Source organism: Plecotus auritus, assembly GCF_963455305.1.
Source record: "Plecotus auritus genome assembly, chromosome: 8".
Classification (NCBI taxonomy): domain Eukaryota; kingdom Metazoa; phylum Chordata; class Mammalia; order Chiroptera; family Vespertilionidae; genus Plecotus; species Plecotus auritus.
In genome coordinates, this window is record NC_137782.1 from 106,810,411 (window position 1) to 106,837,169 (window position 26,759).

The window sequence follows — 26,759 nt, forward strand, 5'->3', positions numbered from 1 at the left end:
AGTAAGAGGGTTCACTGTGAGCGCAGGCGATGGGCCGGGTCCTGTGGGTGGAACACAGGCAGGGCAGACGGGGCCCTGTGAGCAGCCTAATCACAGGACCAACCACACAGAAGTAATAAGATGCTTCTAGACTCAGAGCGGGAGGCATGGGAAGCTAAGGGTGGGCCTGCAGCAGCAAGGTGTACGAACACATAGAACAGAGAAAGTCCAGCACAGGGACAGAGGAAGGGCACACAGAAACGGAAAGCTCAGGCCCGCTGCTGGGCAAGAACAATTGAGGGAATCAATCAGGTGACGACTCGGATAGATATAGAAGCAGGCTTGTAGCAAATACACACACACACACACACACACACACACACACACACACACACACTCACGGGTCAGCCTATTATTCGCCTCCCTCCCCAGGAGGGGCCAGGAGGGGCGTCTGAATCTGCTTGTAATAAATTTTGCACACTTTTGCTTAAATCTTCTGGTCCTCAGAGTTCATTCTTCTGCATCTCAAGACACGACCCCGGGAGGGGGGTTGGGGGGCACCTCGGCTCACCGTCTGGTTATCACAGGGCAGGGGTCAGCAGTCAGTGCAGCTGGGCCTGAGGTCAGCCAGGGGGTTGCTTGTCTGGTTTTGCTGCTTTTCTGGGCCTGGAGCTGAAACACCTCTGAGGCCTGGATGGATTTGATGGGGGTCAGAGCCAAATTGTCCTGGGGCTTAATGCTGAAGGACTATTCTCTGCCCCCCTGTGTGTTCCCCCTAGGCAGGTCTAACCCCCAGGACTAGCATCATGCCAGGGAGGAAAGGTCAGGGGAGGGTCCGAACTGCATGACCAGCGATATGAGGGCAAGGTCCTCGTTTTCCCAGCTTTGCCCCTTGCTAGACACCCAGGACTTCCCGCCCTGGTGACCTTCTGTACCTGGCCCATCGCCCTTGCTCTGCTCACGTCTAACTGCCCACCACAGCTCCAGTGGCCAGGCCGCAGGTCACTGACACAGGCCTCTCTGATCCGCACTCTGGGTCTCCAGCTGCCCGTAGCCGCCCAGGTGTGAGCGGGCTCAGCCTCCTCCAGATCTTCACCTTACGGACCTTCTCACCTTGACCCTGGGGCTCTTCTAGTCCTCCCTCCACCTCTTCTCCCCCTGACCTGCCACAGGTGCAACCAGGGGCCAGTCCTTTCCAGGAAGAGTTCTCACAAAACTAAGGAAGGACCCCCCTCTTCCCCCAATCCTGTGGTTCCCTCCAGAGCAGTCTGGACATTTCTGGGGGCGGGGGCAGGGGCAGGGGGTTGGGTGGAGGGTGGAACTAACTCCAGGCTTAACAAGAATCCCCACTCTGAGCTCCGGCTGGGCGCTCTCCCCTCGGTCCGTGACTGGGCAATCGCCCATGTTGGCACCTGCATTGCTGCGACCCTGTGTTCTCAGCAAACTGCGCTCCGGGCTTGCAGCTGGGCTTCTGCTGTGCAGTGGAATGCTTTTGAAACATAGAAGGAAATAAAAAACCCTTTTTGTCTCACCCCAGACAGGCTATAGGCATACATTCCTGCCGTGGATTTAAGGTATCCCTCCCTTCTGCCTCATCTACAGACCTTAGCAGACATTCCTTTTCTAGATATTTTCAGCTCCCCTCTCCAGCTCTGAATGCCATAAATTCAATGGAAGGGAAAACACATCAGTTTAATATCCCATAAAGATTATGCCGGCAGAATTCTTCCGAAAGATCCTTCAGGCTGCAGTGCAGGAAATGAATTAACATGGGCAAGACTGGCAGCAGGGAGTCCACGTAGGATGCTGTGGCTAAACACCAGGCGGAGGGTGACCATGCATGTAGCAGAGGCAGCGTGGCAGAGAAGAGGTAGGCTAAACGCGTGTTAAGACATGAATATTGAGCTCAAGCCAGTGAGGCTCCACCACGGTTGTTTGCTTCAGGAGGAGGCAGCCTCTGACATGAGGATGGAAGGGCAGGAGCAGTGAAACGCCATCACCTATCTGCTGGGCCTCCCGGCCACACACAGGACCCATTCAGCATCCCATTGCCCTTTCTCCACTGTTTGCCAGAGCAAAATTCTGGCATTTTGAGTTAACTCATTGTGGGCCACTGCTTTGGCCATCTTTCTCGAGCCATCCAAGTAGCAAGTTCACCCTGTCTACTGGGGTCCTTGCTAGGGAGTGACCACTTGTATTTTTCAAATTAATATACTCTTCTCTATTTAATTTTATTTTCTGGCCCTTGCGATGACATACTCAGAATACGGTCTCAATTCCTCTCCCAGCTTCTACCAGGACCTGTTGGCCAGGTCTTGAAGCACATCTGGGAACACACACGACCACCCTTGGTCAGGGCACCCATGCCGGGCAGGATCGACGCACCTAAGACTTTGAAGTTAAAGTTTGCTCTGCTCCGTCTGGCAAAGCAGCTTTCCTCTTTGAGACTGCGCCTGGCCAGGGCGGAGCTGAGCAAAGGCAAGCAAAACCACCACCAGCATTTCCACTGCTTTAAATGCCCTGTCTTCAGTGTTCATTTGGTTGCTGCAAACCTTCAACTGTTTTCCAGAGTCATGATGATGTTGGTCCTGACAGATCCGATTTTTTCTGTGGTATTTCTGTGGGGAATGAGAGCAGGAAGCTGCCTTCCCGCCATTTTGCAGACGTCACCCCTGTTTCCTGCTGCTGCACAGGAGCTGTCATACACAGCACAGCAGAGGGAAGGCTCAGAAAGCTGAGGAACCACGTGCAGGAAGCAACAGTCCAAGAGAATGAGCGTAAATGATATTTAAATGCCCACCCAGGCAGCTCTGCTATTCCAAGGCCAGGCCCTAGTTAGGCCCTGAGATGTGGGGCAGGGACATTGAGGAGACGCCCATCCATGACTCATCAGACACATTCCCACCTACTGAGCTTACAGATTCACATCACTCCCTTCTGCCAACCATGAGATGGAAGAATACAGAGGCCTTTCTTCAACAAAATAACAGACGTACCTCTTAGGACCCACACCTTCCTCTTAGCCCCAGTGAACATCTTAGGGCGTGGCTGAATTTTACCTAACTCAGAGCCTGGACCCAAAAGGTGACAGACATTTTCAGAGCACTGCCAGGCAAAGAAGTAATGCGCAGCTGCCTGGGGTTAGGCGTTTCAATGTTACGGTCAAAACATAGAAGGATGGCATGAGGCTGGGAGCAGAAGCTGAGAGTTCCTTTGGGATACTTGTGTATTTAAAAGTGAGACAGGGCAGTAAGCCAAGACACGTGGACTAGGGGAACTGAGACATTTTTAAACAGCCAAGCAGCTCACAGCCATCTAGTAAATCACAAAACCATCTTCCCTAGTCCAGCACACATAGAGTAGATGGTTTACACTTCTCCCCAACCAGAGGGTCAATAGCTTAAATCACTCTACTCAGGGAGATAGTGACAGAAATCCAATTAATGCCATATGTACCAACCACACCCAAGGACAACTGAAGTCAGGGGAATAAACCTCATTTTGGCGCCTCAGCAAAATGCTGATGAATAGTGTATTGAGATCCACTTCTAAGACCTCCCCTAAGATTCCCCCCCTTTAGAAAACAGATTAAGAACCCTCAAAACAAAGACCCAGCATGGGTTCTTCCTGGAACACGCCCACACCTTTCTTCCCTCTCAGTAGTACATCTTTATTCTCTCTCCTAAACTCTAAGGGTCCCCATGAGACTTGCAACCAAGGAAGAAACAGGCGGCAGCAGCTCCTGCTGGGCTTACACTTGAAGCTGTCTCCAAGGCCCCCTTTTCTCTGACTTTTCAGTGAGCTAACAGAAGCCCCACTATAACTCACTGTCTTTCCTATAATGTTTCTAGAGGGTCAAAGCAGAGTGCGTAGGCTCTCTCCTATTGCTTCTTTTCTCTTAGACTTGTAAATACACTTTTTTTCCCCTTGATTTCAGGGAGGGAGGAAGAGGGAGAGATAGAAACATCAATGATGAGAGAGAATCATTGATTGGCTGCCTCCTACACACCCCCCACTGGGATTGAGCCTGCAACCTGGGCATGTGCCCTGACTGGGATTCAAACCATGACCTCCTGGTTCATAGGTCGATGCTCAACCACTGAGCCACGCCAGCCGGGCTCTCCTAGACTTTTCAGTGAGCTAAAAGCAGCCATGCGTTGGCTCACTTATTTCACCATGGCTTTTACTTTTCAGTGAGTGCATGCAGCCCAGCGTGGCCCACTTCTTTCCTGTAATGTTTCTAGAGCCACAGGAGAGCTGCACCAAGACTCTCTCCTGTTGCTTCTTCTACCCTAAGCCCTCCCTTTGTTTCACTGTCCCAGCTTTAATACACATACTCTCAAAACCATCTGGACTTGTGTTGTGAAATCTTTCCTGCACAAAGTCAAGAACCCACACACTAGCAGCTGTGGGCAAACTACGGCCCGAGGGCCGGATCTGGCCCGTTCGGGCCGTTCGGCTGTTCTATCCGGCCCACGGAGCCGAAAGAGCGGAGGGTTCTCTTGCTCTCCCCTCCGCTCCTTTACTTTGAATTTATATTAGTTCACACAAACACTCCATCCATGCTTTTGTTCCGGCCCTCCTGTCCAGTTTAAGAACCCATTGTGGCCCTCGAGTCAAAAAGTTTGCCCACCCCTGCACTACAGGCTGGCCTGAGACACACCTACTCTGGGACCAGTCCCTTTCTAGTGCCAAAAGCACCATGTATATAGAGAAATTCAGGAAGCCACAAATAGCACCAGGGCAAGGTCAACGCTCAGCAAACATCCCAGAAGACCCTAAACTGTCATCTTCGTCTGACTCATAGTGTGGACGAAAGGAGCCACATGCTGACCTGACAAGCCCAGGGGAGGCCTGCGTGGCAGACTTGCAAACTCAGAGACCTAAAATAACTGCAAAAGATGGTTTGAAAATTAAATATTTAACTACAAACAGGTTATAGTGGGTAGTCATGTCCTAGGCCGATACTTTCCCTGACAAAGATCAACTTAGATCTTCTTTACTGAGCCCATTTGCCTTTTTGCCTCTAAGATAACATATCTGTGAGATGTCTGGGTAACTTGTAACTTCCTTTTTACCCGGACCCCTCAGGGCACAACAAATGGCACCAGGACATTCCCTCATTGTTATTGTTATCAAGTTAATTGTCAACTGTTAATTATGTTAAAGTATCCTGTATCCATCTCTGTAAAAGAAGCACATGTCCATCATTTCACTTTTTACCCTATCCCAGAGGTTTCCCCGCTTTGCTTTATCCCACCTCCCTAATCTATCACCAATGAATTCCATGCAACTCACCTATGTCCCTTTCCTTTGATTGCAATGTATAAATACAGATGTTACCTTCCATTTCTCCAGAGCATTATCTCAATTCATTGAAGTTCCGCTTCTCGGCATATGTCGACAGTTTGGCTCAAATAAACTCACAAAAATTCTTTACAGGTTTCAGTGGTTTTTTTTTTCATTAACAATAATCTTAGTGCAAATATAACTAATTATTAAAGGAGTACTCCAGCACAAAACAAATCTACAAAGACCGAGAGAGATATTGCAGATTTGTTTTATTTTGTTTTTTTGTTTGTTTTTTGCTCCTGGCATTCAAGAAAATTTCTGTCAAACATAGCTGAACACAAGCTAAGGAATAGACACTTCAATGAACACACACAACAAGAAATATACCTTTTGAAAACTAGTTGAGGAAAGACATAAACCAATTGGGCTACTACAGCCTTAAATAAAAAATAAAAAATAAAAAAAACAATCTAAGGAATGAGAAGAATCTGGTTTGCAGAGTTACCACATTACAATATTTAAATGTCTAATTTTCAAACCAAAGTCACAAGACATCCTAAAAAATGAAAAAGCATCGTTTACTCAATGTAACAAAATAAATTGACAAAAACAATACCTAGAAAAATCTAGACATTGAACTTACTAGAGAAAGATTTTAAAACAACTGTTTTAAATATGTTTACAGGCTAAAGGAACACAAAGAAAAATAACTAAAGAAAGTCAGGAAAATAATGTATGAACAAATGAGAATATTAATAAAGATATCTTATATAAAGAAACCAAACGAATTCTAGAGCTGAAAGTACAATAACTAAAATGAAGATTTCACTAGGGGGACTCAATATCAGAGTTGAATAGATAGAAGAAAAAAAGTCACTAAACTTTAAGATAGAACAATTGAAATTATCAAATATGAAGGACAGAAAAGAAAAAGAATTTTTAAAAGTAAATAGAATCCAAGGAATTCGTGGAATGCCATCAAGCAGACAAACATACACATTATGGGTCCCGAAAGGAGAAAAGGGAGAGAAATGGGTAGAAAAAAATATTTGAAGAAATAATGCCTGAAAACTTCCAAAATTTGATGAAAGATATGAATCTACAAATCCAAAAACCTTAACAAATTTCAAGTAAGATAAATTCAAAAGAAACATCAAACTGTTGAAAGCCAAAGACAGAGAGAATCTTGAAAGCATCAAGATGGAAGCTATTCATCATGGACAGATAAAGGTTTCTTAGTAAAATTAATAGCTAATTTTCATCAGACATCATTAAAGCCAGAAAACAGTGAATGACATATTTAAAGTGCTAAAAGAAAAACATCTGTCAACCAAGAATTCCATATCTAACAAAACTTGGCTCCAAAAAATGACAAGAAAAATTAGTATTCTCAGTGCCGGGCGCTGATGCCCTGCCATTTCCCTCACCCCATGGGCCCACTAGTGCTGCCTTAGTCCCCAGGCCAGCCCCCCACATTGCCTGACTGCTGGTCAGCACCCCTGGCCTGGTTTCCACAGCCTCCCCCGGACCACTTGGTCTCAACCCGGGTTCCACTACTAGAGAATAAAACATGACTGAGGATTCTCAGAGAAACTTTCATTCAGTATATTATGAGAAAGTGGGTTTTTGTGGAGTTGAAGAAAAACCATTAGAAATTCTCCTAAAAGATGGTCATTTGGATATTGAGAAACTTGGTACTTTTAGTCAAAGGTTTCCTCTCCCATCCATGTACTGTACATTGGTATGGAAGGTGCTTCTAGAGATCCTGCCTCCACACCATGAGTCCCATGCCCAGGGGATGATGTATCATAAGGGGCAGTACTCGGATGTACTTAATCCCCTGAAAGGCGTTTACTTTGTCAGTGATGCCACACTCAGGTTGAAGTCTATCTCCGCATGTACCCACTGGAGTCTGGAAAGTTGCCTCGAAGTCCCTCCTTCCCACTGGAGCCAGAAGATGAAGTGCTTCTTGCCATTGCTAAGGCCATGGAAGAGAAGGAGGGAGATAGTGTCAACCTGTGCTGGACCACCATGTGCTTTGTGAGCTAGTTAAACAACAAGTACCGGGACTCCCTACCCCAGCTGCCAAAGGCTTTGAACAGTGCTTGAGTCTGGAGGACAGCAGGCTGCGAGTCACCTGGAGATGAGTTCTGCAGTGTCCAGACTGCCTTACGATCTCTGGTTCAAGAGGTGCTTCGCAGGGTGCTTGCCCGAATCCAATTCACAGAGGGTTTGGGATAACATTGTAAGTGGATCCTGTACAATCTTAGTTTTTGTAGCAGTGGAAATTTTATTAACCATTAAACTAAAAGTAATGGCACTGAACAATTCAGAGAAAATAACAAAGTTTCTGGAAAATATTCCCCAGGACACCTCAGATGCAATTGTGAGCAAGGCCATCAACTTGTGGCACAAACACTGTGGGACCCCAGTACATTCAGCCTGAATGCCATGGACAGTCCACCAGGCCCAGACTGATCTAAGCCTATGGAAACAGGATTCTTGCTTTGGTGCTCAGAGTAATTGCTTTTCCAAAATTATATAATTATATAACTAAGATGCCTGGGGTTGCTGTGCTGTGGAGCAGTATCTTTTGGTTACATAGATGTACAAAGTTCCACTTTGAATACAATTTAGAGGGTTGTTGGAGTTTCTAAAGCATTTCAGTGGAGGCAAGGGGGCGGTGAGATGGCGTGGGGTGGCGGGGGGTAGGTGCTTTAACAAGCAGTGCATGACCACACCCTGCCCTGCTTCTCTCTGATTAGCACCAAGCCAGTGACTTGCTAAGGTCTATTTCTGGAATAAAGAATAACTTCCTTTTGTTCACACACACACAAAAGTATCCTATCTAATAAAATGGTAACATGCAAATTAACCATCACTCCATCACAAAGATGGTGCCACCCATAGCCACAAGATGGCAGCATCCAGTCCCCTCAGCCCCGCCAGAGTCCCCCAGTCCTGGAAGGGGTTGGGGGGCGGCCACTGAGAGCAGGCAGCGTGAGTGGCCTGGTGGAGGCAAGCATCCCACCCTGGCCTCAGAGGGCCTCTGGGCTGCGGAGAGCCTCTGGGCAGCAGGCACAGAGCGGCCAGGCCCCACAGAGAGCACTGGCACACGGACTTGTGCGCAGGGCTACTAGTTCTCTGATAAACAGAAGCTGAAAGAGTTTGTTACCATTAGATTTTCCTATAAGAAATGCTAAAAGAAATCATTCACATTGAAATAAAAGGATGCTAGACAGTAACTCAAAGCTATATGAAGAAATAAAAATCTCTGGTAAAGGTATATATGCAAATATAAAAGTCAGTATTATTGTATTTTTGCTTTTAACTCTACTTGTTATTCCAATAGGATTTGAAAAACAAATGCATACAAATAATTATATCTTCATTATTGGGCACACATTGTAAAAAATATAATGTGTGTAAATTATATAAAGAGGACAAAGACAAATAATATAGGAGCAAATTTTATATGCCATTAAAGTTAAGTTGGAATTAAGTGAAACTAGATTATTATAAATTTAGGATTTTAAATGTAATCCTCATGGTAACCAGATAGAAAATACCTTTTAAATTATGCACACAAAAAATGAGAAGAAAATCAAAATTATTTACTACAAAAAAAAGCAACTGAACATAAAAGTAAGCAATAATAAAAGTGAAGTAGAAAAGAGGTATAAGACATATGGAAAACAAATAGCAAAATGGCAGAAGAAATTCCTTCGATATTAGTAAGTACTTTAAATGTAAATGGGTTAAACTCTACAATCAAATGGCAGAAATTGACAATGAATAAAAGAATAATCCAACTACATGCTATATATAGGATACAAAGGCACAAATAGATTAAAAGGAAAAAGATGGGAAATGATAGTCCATGCAAATAGTAGCAAGAAGACACAGAGAACTAAGATGGTGGAGTAGGCAAACACTGGGACACTACCTCTCCAAAACACATCAAAATTACAACTAAAATACAGAAAAAAACCATCATTCAGAACTGCCTGAAATCTGACTTAATGGAAGTCCTACAACTAGAGAAGTAAAGAAGAAAGTACATTGAGAATGGTAGGAGGGGCAGAGGCACCGAATGGGCTAGTCTGACACCCACGTGTGTGTTTTGGTTTTTTTTTTCAGGAGGGATATCTACATTGTGGAGTCTTCCCATGAGAAGGAAGTGATCCCAGCCCTGCACCATAACCCCTGCCCAGGGTTCCAGAGCTGGAAAGAGAAGCCCCTATAACTTTGGGCTGTAAAAACCAATGGAAATTGTGGCTGAGTGACACAAAGGCTGCTGGAGATTCAAGCAGTTCCTCTAAAAGGGCTAGTACACAAACTTATTTGAATTCACTCCCACTGGACTCCAATTCTAGGTGGCGGCTTTGGGGGATCCAGGAACATATGGGGGAAAACTTGATCATCTGGCATTGGGGCAGGAACTTGGGGGCAGCTTTCTTCCAGATGAGGGTGCTCAAAGGGGTCATTGTTCCTGTGCTGGGACCTCCTCCATGGCAGAGCTGACTGGCAGCCATATCTGAGTTTTCATCAGTGTGGCTCACACTGTTCTCACTGCCCCAGTGATTCCCTCAGACCCTGCCCCATCCAATTTGCAGCCTCACCCAAGTAGTTTTCAGCAGCTTATCCATATAAATAGCCTGTACTCACTCAGTCTTCAGACTTTCCTAAAATTTCTCAGACAAGCAGCAGCTGGCATCAGCATGCCCCATACTTATCAATAAGAGGCCCAAGCACCAGCCTGACTTGCTTCACAGCTGAGCCTAACCTGGGCACTTCTAAGCCCAATATAAGTAGCAGCCATCTGCAGATCACTCTGTAGTTGCTTCCAGGTGGCCCCAGGCAGTGGCTGACTTTGCACCTCCCAGGAGGCCCCAGAGCCAGTGCACCTGGTGGACAGCTTCAGAGACCACACAGACTACAAAGCTACACATCCACAAGTGACACACTCAAGGACAGACTCAGTGAGCACAAAAGCCCCACTGAAACAAGTCCTGCTCCATAGGGTCGTCTCCTGAACCACTGCTCTTTCACTATAGTCCTCAGAGCCAATTGGCCTGGAGGTCACTTCCTCTCAATGATGCCATCAGCAATCAAGTCTCAACTACAGCAAGACTGTGCACACAGCCCACACAGGAGCACACCTAGAGTGCCCAGCTCAGGTAACTGGGAAGGCTGAGCCACTGGGCCCTAAAGGACACTTACTGCATAAGGCCACTCTACCAATTCCAGGAGACATAGCAGCTCTACCTAATACATAGAAACAAATACAGGGAAGTAGCCAAAATGCAGAGACAAAGAAATATGTTACAAATGAAAGGACAGAAGAAATCTCTAAAAAAAGAACTAAATGAAATAAAAGCAAGCAAACTACTAGATACAGAGTTCAAAGCAATGGTTATAAAGTTACTCAAGTATCTTTTATAAAAATATTTTTTTATTGATTTCAGAGAGGAAGGGAGAGGGAGAGAGAGATAGAAATATCAATGATGAGAGAGAATCAATGGTTGGCTGCCTCCTGCACACCCCCTACAGGGGATCGAGCCCATAACCCGGGCAACTTGGGCATGTGCCCTTGAATGAAATCAAACCTGGGACTCTTCAGTCCACAGGCCAGCACTCTATCCACTGAGCCAAACCTGCTAGGGTGCTCAAGTACCTTAATGAGAACTTCAAGGGTCTTAGTCAGACTTTCAAGAATCTTAGTGAGAATTTCAAAGACATGAAAAAGGACCTGTCAGAAATTAAGCATACACTAACTGAAATAAAGAATAATTCACAAAGATTCAACAGTAGAGTAGAGGATTCCGAGAATCAAATCAATGATTTGGGATATGAGGAAGAAGCACCCAATCAGAAAAGAAAAAAGAATTCAAAAATATGAAGATATGTAGGGAGCCTCTGGTACAACTTCAAGCATAAAAACATTTGCATTATGGGGGTGTCAGAAGGAGAAGAGAGAGAGCAAGATACTGAAACCTATTTGAAGAAATAATGACAGAAAACGTCCCCTACCTGGTGAAAGAAATAGACTTACAAGTCCAGGAAGTGCAGAGAATCCCAAACAAGATGAACTCAAAAAGGCCCACACCAAGACACATCATAATTAAAATGCCAAGGGTTAAAGACAAAGAGAGAATCTTAAAAGCAGCAAGAGAAAAGCAGTTAGTTACCGACAAGGGAGTGCCCATACAACTGTCAGCTGACTTCTCAACAGAAACTATGCAGGCCAGACGGGAGTGGCAAGAAATTTTCAATGTGATGAATAGCAAGAACCTACAACCAAGATTACTCTACCCAGCAAAGCTATTATTCAGAATTGAAGGGCAGATAAAGAGCTTCACAGATAAGAAAAAGCTAAAGGAGTTCATCACCACCAAACCAGTATTATATGAAATGCTGAAAGGTATTCTTAAAGAAGAGGAAGAATAAAAAGGTAAAGATAAAAATTATGAACAACAAATACATATCTATTAATAAGTGAACCTAAAAATCAAGTGAATTAAAAACCTGAGGAACAGAATAAACTGGTGAATATAATAGAATCAGGGGCATAGAAAGGGAGTGGACTGATAATTCTCAGGGGGAAAGGGGTATGGGGGGGTTCAGGAAGAGACTGGACAAAAATCATACACCTATGGATGAGGACAGTGCGGGGGAGGTAAGGGCAGAAGGTGGGGTGGGAACCAAGTGGAGGGGAGCTATGGGGGGAAAAAGGAGAAACAATTGTAATAATCTGAATAAAGATTTATTAAAATAAATAAATAAATAATAAATAAATAAATAAATCAACAAACAACAAGTGTTGACAGAGTTGTGAAGAAAGGGGAACCCTAATACACTGCTGGTGGGAATGCAGATTGGTGCAGCCACTATAGAAAACAGTATAGAGGTTCCTCAAAAATTAAAAATGGAACTGCTTTATGACCCAGCAAATCCACTTCTGGAAATTTATCCAAAGATACTTAAAACACTAATTTGAAAGAATATATGCACCCCTATGTTCATTGCAGCATTATTTACAATAGCCCAACTGTCCATCAGTAGTGAGCGGATGAAACAGCTTCGGCCCATTTACATAACAGAACACTATTCAGCCATAAAAAGGAAGAAAATTTTACCCTTTGCTACAGCATGGAGAATATTATGCTAAGTGAAATAAGCCAGTCAGAAAAAGACAAGTACTATGTGATTTCACTCATGTGGACTTTAATGAACAAACTGAACTGACGCGGACAACAGAGACAGACTCATAGAGAGCAGGCAGACAGCCCTGTTGGAGTGGTGTTGGGGAGGGGGAAAGATTGAGCAAAAAAGAAACAAAGAGAAAGAACTCATGGACACAAACAACAGTGTGGTGGTTTTGGGGGGGGGTAGAGATAAAGAGGGTATGGGGGAATAAATAGTGATCGAAAATATAAAATAAAATTGTAAAAGATTATATTGATGATCAATCAGTACTTACCATGAAAGAAAAACGAGTGAATTATTGCTATACAATGTGGGTGAACCAAGTGATTCCTGGGGGCTACAGTCTCTTAGTACTTACTTTCCCATAGTTTTGACCCACAAAAAAACTACAGTATAATAAAGGCCATTATGGACTCCAGCCTTCAGGAATGAAGGTTTGTGTCACCATCATAAAACAAAAAATTGCCTCACCCAGCTGAAGCCCTGGAAGCAGTGAAAAGGGACACAGTGTGGGAGGAGGGGAAATTGGCTGAGTAATGCCATTTTATGCCTCATCACCAGCCACAGGAGAGAATGAGGAGCAGAAATGTTTATATAAATTGCTTTCTCTCTCCGTCTGTCCTACAACCTACATTACAGTACATGAAGAGCACTGTCAGGGCTAAAATTTTACATGGGCTGAACTGATGTGGCCCATGATATCTGATGAGATTTTGTGTCCCCTCAGTGGAGACCATGAATTTTTTACTTGAACTAAAGACAAGAGGGGCTAGGCTGTACAGGATGCTTTCTTTTGGCCACTCTCACCCACTCTCCAACCTTCTCCACTCTAGCCTATGGGTGAGAGGCATCTGCCAGGTCCCTGTGCTCTGGTTTCTGGGTGGGATCAGTCAATGGGCGGCACGAGAAAGATGTTGGGGGCTGGGCTGTGCGTTCCCCCACCTATCCCACTGCTGGTCCCTGCACTGGCAGTTCTTGTCCCAATGCTTTTTACAGATCTGCTCCTCCAGGGTCTGTGACCGCCTTCTCCCATAGCTCCTCTAGCCCTGACAGTGGTAATGACTTCTGTCTACTGCTAGTCAGGACACTGGACTAGCCTGTTTCTTTCTCTAACCCTTGGCATCATCTCTGTAATATCTGCTCCCTTAAACTGCCCTCAACTACTCGGTTTGAGGTTGTCCTTTATTTCCTGCTAGATATTTTCAAATATGAAAAGTCATCAAAGCTATTTTTTAAATTGTGAAATATAATTTACATGAAGAAGAGTGTACATAACATATACCTACCCTTGAACGTGTAGTTATAAATTGAACACCCATGTTACCATCACCTAAATCAAGAACAAGAACCTGCCCAGCATTCCTGTTCACCAGACCTTGTATGTTTTCCCCATGACCATCCCCTTCCTTCATTCAGAGATTAGGTTTTTAGTGCTGCTGTAACAAATTGCCACAACTTAGTGGATTAAAACAACACAAATGTATTAGCTGACAGTTCTGGCAATCAAAAGTCTAAAAGTGAGCCCTGGCCAGGTAGCACAGTTGGTTGGAGCATCATCCCGATACACCAAGGTTGTGGGTTTGATCCCTGGTCAGTGTTGGAGAGTGAGAATTTTTGCCCATTCCAGAGAGACTGTGGACTATGCCCCAGATAGAGTTGTCATTGCTGACACCAGGCCAGGCCTTGAGATACGGTCCCATGGCCCCTTCCCAGCACGTAGGCCTTCTTTCATAGATCACTGTCAGCTTTCTGAAGAACAGGATGACCCTGTAAATAGCATGGTCGTCAATGGCATGATCCTGACGTTGCTTAGGAAACACTGTTTTGTCTTGGGTTACTTGTTCTGCAAAAACAGGATGTGGTTAATGTGCTTAAAAGTGGTCCCGCACAAAGGGTCGGGGCTGCTCTCTGGACTCCTTGTGGGGAGAGAGAGCAGTCGCTGGCCGGCTATTAAAGGCTCCCTAAATTGTAATTTGGTCTGGACTCCAGTGGTCGTTCACTCGTGTTCGCTCCACAACAGTCAGGGCACATATAAGAAGCAACCAATGAATGCATAAATAAGTGAACAGCAAATCAATGTTTCTCTTTCTCCCTTCCTGTCTCTCTCTAAAATCAATAACATTAAGTCTATAAATGGATTCTACAGGCTAAAATTGAGGTGTTGGCAGGGCTGCTTCCTTTTGGGGGGCTCTGAGGAAAATAACTTTTTTGCCTTTTCCAGCTACTGGAGGCTATCTGTAGTCCTTGGCTCATGGCCCCTCATCACTCTCACCTCCGTTCTCAGATCTTCTTCTCTGAGTCTGACCTTCCTGCCTCCCTCCCTGTTATAAGAACCCTGGTGGTTACATGGGACCCACCCAGATAATCCAGTATAATCTCCCCATATCAAGACCCTTAATTTAATCACATCCACAAAGCCCTTTTTGCCAATGTAACATAACACATGAACATATTCTGGGGATTCGGACATGGACACCTTTGGCTGCTATTATTCCAAGCTTTTTTGGTAGTTACTTTTTAAAAATAAAGCTATTTTTTAAATTAAATTGACTACCCATTCATCACTATCTCATGGCTTTCTAGTGGCCACAACATGACTCCTGGCCAGCCTGTACCACCTGCTTCTCACTTGGCCAACAGTTCCTGGCCCTTCCATTTGGGTTGGGGAAGCCAGAATGCCATGGTGCACAACATGCATCACTCACAGGAACAAGAAATGGCTTCTGAGCACTTAATGTCGCGTGAACTTTCCTCTAGGACCACGACCCTGAGAGATATTATCCCCCATTTTATAGATGAAGAAATTGAGGCTCCAAGAGCTAAAGCAAGGGGCCCCAGTGGCTCAGCGAATGAGTGGTCGAGCTGCGATTCAACACTCTGGTCTGTGGGGCCCCAGAACCCACCTCTTTCTTCATCTTACCTTCTTCTTCTTCTTTTTTTAAAAATATATTTTATTGATTTTTTACAGAGAGGAAGGGAGAGGGATAGAGAGTTAGAAACATCGATGAGAGAGAAACATCGATCAGCTGCCTCCTGCACACTCCCTACTGGGTATGTGCCTGCAACCATGGTACATGCCCTTGACCAGAATCAAACCTGGGACCCTTGAGTCCACAGGCCGATGCTCTATCCACTGAGCCAAACAGGTTAGGGCCATCTTACCTTCTTGAGGGGAAGTTAATTTCCTTTATCTGTAGATAAAATGGAATTAAGATGGGACACCCTGTGCACATACAATCACGTGTTGTTGGTACAGCAGCCCAAGAGTTGACAAAAATGTTTTGCACTATGAGCCAAAGGCAGTGCCTCTGAAGGGTCAGTAGCTCTAATTTGCATTTTCCTGAAATTACCACTTGCTTGTTTTATTGATTATCATCAGGCTCTGCAAAAGAAATGAAAAAGAAAAGAAGAGAAGAGAGAGAGGAGAGGAGAGGAGAGGAGAGGAGAGGAGAGGAGAGGAGAGGAGAGGAGAGGAGAGGAGAGGAGAGGAGAGGAGAGGAGAGGAGAGGAGAGGAGAGGAGAGGAGAGGAGAGGAGAGGAGAGGAGAGGAGAGGAAAGGAAAGGAAAGGAAAGGAAAGGAAAGGAAAGGAAAGGAAAGGAAAGGAAAGGAAAGGAAAGGAAAGGAAAGGAAAGGAAAGGAAAGGGCAAATATACAGAAAAAACTATCCAGTGAAGGTTTCAGTGAGCGAAACTGTGTGCTTGGCTAATGGCTCTAGTAACAAAACGCATGCTAGGCTCATTATTTATAACGACATGCAACAACAGGCCGTGCAAATTTTAATTGTGAAGCCCTTGCTGGAGTCTAGTTTTAAATATGCTGTGGTTATAACGTGAACACAGCTTTCAAGATAGGCATTATGAGCCGGTGAGGATGTAGAACTGTGCACGTGTGCTTAGGCCCCAGCACACAGAGACTAGCCGAATCTCTCCCACTGGCACTCACAGGGCATTGTTATCAATAACAACATCACATTATAAGTCATCTGAGGACTAAGTGCTTAGCACACATAAAGCACAAGCAGAAAAGCAGAGTTATTATCCTTGTTCTAAAATCAATGCAAACACCTTGGTCTGACACCTACCCGTGCCAGTGCAGTGCTGGACCTGTGGGGACAGCAGGAGTGCGCTGGGCGCAGCCAGAGAGATGCGCCTGCTGCAGAGGTTCTGCAAGCACTGAGAACCCCCGACAGGAGGCAGCCAGGAGCCAGGCCTCCTAAAAAGATGAGGCTTCCAGAAAGGAGAGGGAGTTAGACACAAAAAGGAAAAAGCAGCAACAAGTTTAGGACAAGGAAATCATATAAACATTATTTAAACACAGATTTGACCCATTTTGTAGGTTATTGAAATCAACTTAGTGGGTTTTGAAAATTTAACTAGAACAAAATAATTTCTATCAGAGTGCATTACACATAGTAAGGGCAAATATTGTTTCATTAAATGTTTTTTTATCTTAGAGAGAGGAAGGGAGCAAGGGAGGGAAGAAGGAAGAGAGAGAGAGAGAGAGAGAGAGAGAGAGAGACATCACTCTCAGCTGCCTCCCACATGTGCCCTGACCAGGACTGAACCCCACAGCTGGGTATGTGCCCTGACTGGGAATCAAACCTGCCACCCCCTTTGGTGTACGGGGCGATGCTCCAACCAGTTGAGCCACACTGGCCAGGGCTCATTAAACGTTTAATGTGGTTTTATAGAGGTAGATGCTGTGTGTAGTAGGTCACAAGAGGGAAGGTGTTTCCTACTGTGGGTCACAGTCCCAAAGGATTGTAAAACTCTGATTCAAAGGAAGCTGTTGTGAACCAATTGTAAAACCATAGAGCCTGCTGAGCCATCCATTCCATGCATCTACTGTTCTTGAAACAGAAATCGCCTGGTAATGTGAGGCGGTTAGGAGCCCTGTCTCCTGCGTGGTGGCCCTGAGCTGACAGCTTATGCAGTTATGGTGAGCTGACCACGCTCGAAGTGCTTCACGTGTGTTCACTCTCTACAGCCGCCTGTAAAGCGGGTATCTTGTTATTCTTCTTTTGTAGATGAGGACACTAGGTGAGGGCCTTCTCAGGGCCACGCAGCGAGGAGGGCAGAGGGCAGCGTGGAGGTCCGCAAGCCCAGCCTTCTCGCTCACTGCATCCCACTGCCCTCCTGAGGCTGTAGGGCAAATTGTCTCACTGCACCTGGCCTGCTTTTGCTCTTTATTTGATACTAGTGGCCTGGTGCACAAAATTCATTCATGGGGTGGGGGGTGTCCCTCAGCCCGGCCTGCACCCTCTCCAAGTTGGGACCCCTCGGGGGGTGTCCGACTACATGGACTATTTGGATTTTGTATTCCACATGGTCCATGTACCATATTTAATTTTACAATTTGAAAAAGTCGAGGACACTGGTCTTCATCCGGAATTTCTGCCTTAACCATACCGTCAATGTCATCTTCCGTTCGTAATTTGGATTCACTATCTAATATCAATAATATGTGTGCGTGATGTAGTTCGCGTTTCTGAAATTCAGTGACATGAATTTTAGCTTTTACTTTGCCAAATAAATGGAATTTACATATATCATTTAAAAGAGCATTCAGCTTAATATTAAAAACTCTGGCTACCAAGTCAGGTCTGTTTTCAACTTTTTGCCAGTGTTGTAAATTGTTTGTATTATCTGTTCATTTGGGGTTGCATGTCATGGTTATGAATAAATCAGGTTTGCCATATTTTGTTACAATTGCCATAGCATCCTGATATTGCTGCTGCATATTTCTAAGACTACCCTCAAAAGATGATGGAAGTATTATCATTTTACCAATCGGCACATTGTCATTTTCAGATCTAGATGTGAGCTAATCCATCTAGATTAGCTTTGTTGAGCAAACTTCCGAGAAACACCATCAGAAGGATGTAAAGTTCCAGTACGGTGATAAACTTGTCCGTGTGTTTTAAAACAGTATGGCCCATATCCTGATGGTGATGCAATATTTGCACCCATTGAAGCAAAAGCAAAAGAACTATTTGTGGAACAAATATTTTCTATGAAATTTTTACTGTCAGAAACTTCGTTTGTCATTAATCTTTTTAAATATGCCGGTTATTCTGGAAAATGTATATCATTTGGATAAACTTTACCTTTGCTACAACATTGAGTAAATTTTCCATCAGATGGTTTTTCATCAGAGAAATTTAGTGATAGGCAAAATTGACATCTAACAGTCATTCCACCACAACTATATTCAAGAATTGCATCCTCATGTACTCCATTTTCACTGAGAAGGCAGTTCCTACCAGTATTGCTAGTACTTGTTGATGACTGTTCTTTAGACATATTCTGTCATTGCCGCCACCTTCTTTCAGCTTCATCTAGTCTTTAGACATTTTCCGTTGATGACGCTGGCTTCTTTTGACTGCAGAGCTACGTTGTGCCAATAGTTGCTCTTCAGATACATTCTCTCGCCGAAGCCACCTTCTTTCAGCTTCAGAGGCACATTGGTCTTCAGACATTTTTTGTCGATGACGCCAGCTTCTTTCGGCTGCAGAGCTACATTGTGTCAATAGTTGCTCTTTAGACATATTCCCACCTCCCTGCTGTCAGGGTCTGAGATGTAGGTGAATGAGAGTCCTGGCTGTCAGGCCGCTGAGAGCTGGCTGACCAACAGCTGATTCTGGCTGATTCTGTGGGGGATGGGACTCCCTTCTCCCTGCTGTCAGAGTCTGGGCCAGTGCCCACAGGAACACAGCACCAAGTCCGCCTGCATGGGAAGACCCAGAGTCAAGTCCCCGCCCACTTGCATGTGCCTCAAAATCCCACGAGATCCAGACCTGCCTGTGCCCACGCAGACAGATGCAGCATCAAGCTGCACAGAGCCGTGGGACCCCCCGCAGAGCCGCCCCAGTGACGCGCAGGGCTGAGGGAACCCTGGTTGAAGCCACGCTGAGCAGCAGCCTGGACCCACCCCCCGGCGGGGCTGTAGGAACTGTGGTGGCAGGAGCGCAGAGCAGCTGGCCCCACCCCCGCTGTGTGCGCCGCCATCTTGTGACAGCGTTATGGCGTGAGGGTTAATTTGCATATCACCTCTTTATTATATAGGATTCCAGTTGTCTATTGCTTCAGAATGACTCAGGCTTTGTGGTGTTAAGCAGCCCTTGTATTATGCTCACAGACAATGGGGTCAGGCATTTGGACAGGGCACCAAGGGGACTGCTAGTTTCTTCTCCATGATGTCTGCAGTCTCCACTGGAAAGACTAGCAGCCAGAGGAAACGTCATTCACACCCTGGGGCCCAGGCTGAGGCACCTGGAAGGCTGACCTCCCATGACTTCTGCCTGAGGCCGGGCCTGTGGATGGAGCCCTCCATGACCTCTGCCTGAGGCCGGGCCTGTGGATGGAGCCCTCCATGACCTCTGCCTGAGGCTGGGCCTCTCCCAGCCTGGTGGCTGGGTTCTGGTGGGCTGCCCCCAAGAAAGAGCACTGGGGTAAGCACTCCAGACAAGCCAGCTGGAAGCCGCAGACCTTTTCTGATGGAGCCCCAGGGGATGACTGCTGACACTCTCTGCTGCCTGAAGCAGCCCAAGCCCATCCAGGCTCTGGGGAAGGGATATAGACCCACCTCTTGATGTTGGAAAGCCATCCCAAATGACAGTCTCAATTTTCTTGGTTTCCAACTAGTGTGTGGAAGCATCCTTGTCAGGACAACTGGATTTCCTTTGATGAGGAGGAGTGAAGAGCTCAAATTTCTTTGATGCATAGGGCACTTTGTGGTTAATAATCTTCTGTTCATTATAATGATCTGTAGTCCCTATAATAGTAAATGGGCTGGAACCACAGATTTCTTTACTGCCTTAATTTAGTTGGGAGCATTAGGCTTATTTTAAAGTATTTTCTCTCCATTTAGACTGACTGCCTTTTATCTCAGCTTATCTTCAGTGTCAATAAGTTTAACGTTCTTCAACAGCTGGAAGCCCCGATATTATACATCTCCCCTTCTATTAATCTTCTGCAAGTTGATCTCTATAGCTTTTGAATCCATTCATCACCACAAGCTGTCCTTTTGCATTTGTATGGTCCTCTATTTAGCAAACCCAAACTTTATTTCTTTATCACAACTGAAGGTCTTTGTCATGCTAATAGTTTGGAGTTCTTTCTTAATGCAGGCACAGAGTGTCAGACTGGCCACAAAGAACAATGGATGCTAATTATGTTCTTTGTCTTTTCCTCTTAACCCTAGGGTTCTTTGGTAAATTTATTCCCAGGAAGACCCATAAAGTCAGAGTATCCCTAGAAATCTCTACATTCTGCAAGAAAACTTACAGCTTGGCAGTTCTCCCGAGTGGAGCCTGACACTATATTGCATCTGTTCATCTCATTCTACAAAAGTGTTAATCTTGATTTCATTCACCTACATCATCCCTAATTGATACAGGCAGAGTACATCAAACAGTTTTTTATAAATCAATAAAATTCATATTATGAGATAGTAAAGGAAAAGGGTTGTGAGAGAGGAGGGAAGCCAGAGAGAGGTGAGAGAGAAAGGGAAAGATGTAGAGGGAAGAGAAAGGTTGATTCTCTTTAGAAAAATGTCTCTGAAATCCAGTCACCCATGGGAAGGAACAAAGAAGATGAAGATTCAGTGTCATAATCAGGGTGACTTCGACACCCACGCCTAGCGGGCTGTCCCTTCCTCCTCAGGGCCTGCCCTGCCCCGGGGAAGGTGGTAGGTGTTCAGGTTCAGTCACCTGCGATAGTTGCTAGGTAGCTACAGGACATGGGAATCCCAGCCTGGCCTGACCCCCGGGAGGATAGTCTCTGATGGGTGCTGTGGACGAAAGGGAACCTGACAAGCTCAGGGGAGGCCTGCAAGGCAGTCTTGAAAACTCAGACCTAAAATAACCACAAAGGATGGTCTGAAATGAAACTTTAACTAAAAGCAGTTATGATGGGTGAAAGGGTGGGGAGAGACCGACTCCATGTTCCCTTTGTTCCATGTCCTCCACCTCGTGGAGTCAAGTTCCCGCCCTAGAACCTCTCCAAGAGCCCAACCCACACTTTTGAATTAGCCAATAGAAATGCAAGAGGAAAGTAAGCCACGCCCTGCCCCCATGTGCAACCTGACCTTGACCAATCAGCGGAGGCCACACTACCTCACCCCTCCTACCTCTCCCAGGCCCCCTATAAATCAGTGCGTTTGGGGTCTGGGGCTCTCTCTCTCTCCACCTCGCTGCTGCGCCGGTGTGTGTGTGTGTGTGTGTGGGACTGAGCTCGAGCTAGCTCGATTAAAGGCTCTTTGCTTTTGCATCGGAACTCGGCTCCCTCGTGGTCTTTGGGAATCACGAAATCTGGGCATAACAGTGGGTAGTCACATCCAAGGCTGGTATCTTCCCTGACAAGGTCAACCTTTACCTTAACTGAGCCTATTGTCCTTTTGCATCTACGATAACATCATTGAAATGTCAAGGTTACTTGTAACTTCCCTTTTTCCAGACCCCTCATGGCACAACCAAATGCCTTGGGTGCCAGGACAGATACCACAACTTCCTTCATTGTTGTTGTTATCATGTTAATTGTTGACTATTAACTATCCTGAACCCACCTAAGTAAAAGAAGCATGCCTATCGTTTTATTCTTTATCCAATCCCAGAGGTCCCCCCTCCCTTTGCTTTCTCCCACCTCCCTAATCTATTGTTGTAGTGTAACCCCCATCTTACAAAGGACACCTCAAAAAAAGGTTGAATTATGGAGTCATTTATTAAAAGCCAGTGGCATACGAGGGAGCAAAAGCACTCCAGACCTCGCAGCCCCGAACAGCTTGCCACAGCTGGCTTATATTAGCAGAATATCACAAAAGTATTGATTACATCCTTGGGTCTGGAATGAGGAACCTGTTTCACGAAAAAGCATTTTTACAGAAGCAGAATTTGAGCAACTTAGTTATCTAAAGTATCTACGAATCACTGAATCAACAGAAACGCATTATCTGGGACCACCTGGACAATTTAGAATAATTGTGCTGTCCAGATTCTGGGACCACTGAGTCAACTGAAACTCAGTTATCTGTAGCTACTGAGACAATTTAGGATCACTATCTGTCCTGGGTCCCAGAGGAATGTGCTTCGATGACCAGTGAGATCACAATCAATGGGATATTCAAACCATAATCTATGGAGTTTTCAATCATACATAAGTTCAGAAAATCAAAATAACTTTTAAATGAGTACAGTGTTGGAGAGTGGGAATTTTTGAGCATGCTTCCTCCTAGTGAGAAGGCTAACCCCTATTTTGTAAAACCACTCTTTGGGATTCTCTGCTGTTTTTTAGACGAACTCTTATTCTAAAAAATAACTTTGCTTTCTAGCCTGCTTGAATAATGAGGAAGATAAACTTAGCTGTCTGACCTTGTAGGCCATGGACTAGATATGCCCATACTCTCAATGCCATGCCAGGTGCATTTTTTAATTGGATAGAACTGTGTTGTTTTCAAGGCCAGCAGCGAGATAACCACTAAGCGCAAATAGGGCTGGCTCTTTAATTAAGGAAAACTGCTTTGTTTTAAATTGTTTTAGACTGTTTGCTCTGCAAAAAACAGGATGTAGTGAATGGGTTTAAATACAGTCGGACACAAAGGGTCAGGACTGCTCTCTGGGCTGGCTGCGTGGAGAGAGAACAGTTGCCGGCCGGCAATAAAGGCTCCCTAAATTTTAATTTGGTCTGGACTCCAGTGGTCTTTACTCGCATTCACTCCACAACATTTGGAGGCCCCAGTGAGATAACCAGCCTTTGCCTGGTCCTGTGACCGGAGCCCACTGGGGTCCCCGGAATCTCCGACCTAGGGGGAGATCTCTGAGAGACGTTCCTCAGCCCCGGGACTGGTAGAGGTCGGAGACCCTGCCTGCTAAATTTCCTGATTGACTCTGATCGGAGCCGCCTGGACCTGGTTCTTACCGGTAAGAAACTTATTTCTGGTTCTGTTCTGTGGGCACCCATCTGGGATCTCTGGAAGGCTGGACGCAGCCCTACTTCCGAGACCAGATCCCTGCGCACGACGGTGCCCTGTGATCCTCAGTCGGTTGTCTTTGTCTTTTGTTATTCTGTGTTATTGTGGTCTAATTGTTTCTATCATTAGAATGGGTCAGTCTGCTTCTGTCTGTACTCCACTGCAATATTTTTTGAAAAATTTTCAGGAATTCAAGGGGCGAGCAGACGATTACGGAGCCTCCGTTAATACTTTTGATTTACAGAAATTTTGTGAGCAGGAATGGCCAACTTTCCCATATCCAAGTGAGGGGAAGGGGGAGCTTGATCACCTCCCCGGAAGCCATAAGGCTTCCTCAGGCAAATTAATCAGAAATCAGGTGGACTGTTTAAACTCTGAGTAAATATCTGGTAGAAGTAAAAAACTCGGACTAGCTAGTATATAAATGTGGGACTCTGGAGGTGAATGTAGGAATTATGAGTTCACTCTGCTGTTTGTTTGTGTGGGACTAGCCAATTTGCTACTGAGAAGGGGGACTGGACACAGTCTTAACTCCTCCGGTAGGTTCTCACCAAAGACGTTGGTCGAGAATTCTGTTCTGGGGCATGGGTGCCGGGAGTGCCCCCAAGCCAGTCTGGGGAGTTGGGCATTGTTTTGTTTATCTGCTCAGCTCCAGTTTGGGCTAGTCTACTGAGAGAGTGTGAGTATGGATGTTTGTCTGTCTTGGCATAATTATCTGCTCATTAACTGGTCTGTGTGAAGCGAAAGCTACTTTGTGCCTTCTGGCTGTACACATGAGAGTATTTGTTATCTCTTTCTATTGTTTAATTTGTTTAAAGATAGGGAGGACCTGTTGTGATGGTCTGCAAACATCTTAAGCAGTGCTGCTGAGTTATTTTTCTCAGAGATGTTTGCTCTCTATCACAGTAGGAGGGAATCAGCCCATTTAGCTAATAAAAATTTCTCTCTCTGTATAAGTAAGGGTATCAGTTTGCTTTGATTTGTGAATTTACTGTATTAAATTGAAATTTTAAAGTCGTAAGGTTAATTTAAAGGTATAAATTTGTGATATTTCAAAGAACAAAGAACTTTTATTTATGGCTTTCTTATCTCTTTTGATGGTCGGAAACTTCCAGGGGCAGGGCTTACAGCTCCGAAGGGCGGAGAGATTTACAGGCCTGTCCCTGCCTGTGACATCATAGTCCAACGTGAGCCACCTGAGGCAGAACTAAGGCTGAAGTTATTATTAACTCTCTATGGACCCCGTTAACCCTGGTTGTGTGTCTTGTGTGGTCTGTTGTCTTCGTAGTTGCATGTTTTGTTTGACTTGCTGTTTTCAGTTATTAGGATCCTCATAGAGGACATAACCTGGTCTTTCCCTTCCTCTCTCATCCTGATTCTAATAGCATCTGTAACTGGATTAAAGATCTTTTCTTTCAGGAGGCCATCCAGGCTTTCAGTTCGAAAGAAATCTCCCTACACGCCCTTATCTTCCTCCTCCCTATCTTTCCAGGCTAAGAGTCATTTTTCTCCACAGCTCGGACCTCAGCCTTCGAAAGGGAGGACTACTACAGCGGTAGTCTGTAGTTTTCTCTGAAACTCCCACTGTTTCTATTTCTCCCCTCTGTAGGAATTGTCTTCCTCTGACTCACAATCAGAAAGGGAGACAAGCAACTGGACTGGGGAACAGGGCGGGGGCAGGGGGGTTGTCGGCAGTTAATTATGAAGCAGGGAAAGATAGGTTTTTGTTGATTTTACTGGCTGCAGACCTCGCTGCTGATGTAGGGGTATGGTCCAGGTGTCTTGTCAGCACTTCACTAGATTCAAGGTTGCAAGTTTTCTGCAAGCATAATTAATCTAGCTGCCCTGGTGATTTAAAACTGGTTGCTAGGCAGACTCAGCCCCCTAGAGCCAGGTGAAAGAAGGGGGTGAAGGGGGCTGGATGCCCAAGCTGCCTGCAGTGGCCCTGGAAGAAGCCGCAGCAGCGAGAAAAGTGGGGGACAGCAGACATTTACCTGACACTAGAGCTACCCCGCTGCTGCCCAGTGAGTAATGAGTGTTTTACAACAAGCAATACAAGACTTAGGCCTTTGGCTTTCTGGCTGCAGCAGTTAAACCAGAAGCCAGTGACTGCTACTGGCCTTCCGGCAGCCCCAGGAATAGAGCAGCAGGCCCAGGATCTGTAAAAGCAGCAGATAGAGCTAGTGAAAACTCCCTGTTTGCAAACGTACTGAAAGGGTTCAGTACCTGTTGCTGCTGGAAGAGGAGGGGCTGAGATCCCCTTCCAGTGCACTCCCTTGGGAGAGGCCTGGTCGCTGCTCTGCCACAAAGGGGACTGGCGGGAAGACAAGGGGCCTAATACCCAAGCCACTGCCACAGAAACGCTTTGCAATATGCAAAGCTGTTTCTAACTGCAACTCTGGCTGTTTTGGTCTGGCAGCTTAAAAGTCAAAGAGCAAAGGAAAGGCACTCTCCCTGGACTGGGGAGCCTTCAGGACTTTGAGATTCTCCAAGAGAGGAGGAGTCTGACTGAGGGATGGCAGAGACCCTGTTGGGTTGGAAGGACCTAAGGCCACATGTTAAACTTATAAATTACAGCTTTCTAGGCAGATGTTCAAGCCCAGTTATGTAGGGGTTAAGCTGCCTGTTTACAGCAAAACAACTTTCTCCCGTGCCAGAATAAATTTTAGGGAAATTAGACAGGCTGTGTTTGTGGCTAGAAAGAAGAACTGACCACCATGCACAGCCCTGACAGTGGCCTACAGAAAACTGTATAACAGACTTAGATGATGCCTGCGTCTTCATGGACATGACTCCAGAAAGACAAGGACAATTTTGCTTTGTGTGGGGAGGTCAAGAATAGACCTTAGTCACCTCCCTAAGATATTTGTATAGCCCTACCATGTGTCATATATGGTAGCAGAAGATTTGGCTACCTAAGGTGGCCATAGTGCCAATATTGTACTTCATTGTGTTAATAATATTGCATTAACCTTACAGATTTGAATGCAGTTACCAAAAGGGCAGGTGCCCAAATGGGCAAGGAGAATACCCATCTGGTTTTGGTCTCTATTAAAAGACAGTTGGGGGGAGAAAAATGGCGGCGGAATAGACAGACGTGTTCCGAGCCTTGTCCCGGAGCAGAAAGAAAGAACAGCTGAGGGTAGCACTAGGAGTGTTTGTTGGCAAGTTGGGGGACAGCTGAACTCCAGAAGAAGGTGGGAGACTGCTAGACGGGGTTCCCCTGACCTGGCAGCTCCCACTGCGGCTGGGTCCCCTCCCGGAGCTGCGGGCTTGGACGCGGAGTCGCCGCCATCTGGAACCGGAAAGTGGA

The 26,759-nt window shown here is 45.5% G+C and overlaps 1 pseudogene across 1 annotated transcript; it reads left to right on the top strand.

Annotated features, from left to right (window-relative positions):
• Nucleotides 1-6,841: 6,841 nt before the first annotated feature.
• Nucleotides 6,842-7,717, top strand: LOC308256533 (TBC1 domain family member 7-like; annotated as a pseudogene). The gene has a single exon. The product of its transcript is annotated as a TBC1 domain family member 7-like (transcript).
• The last annotated feature ends 19,042 nt before the right edge of the window (nt 7,718-26,759 follow it).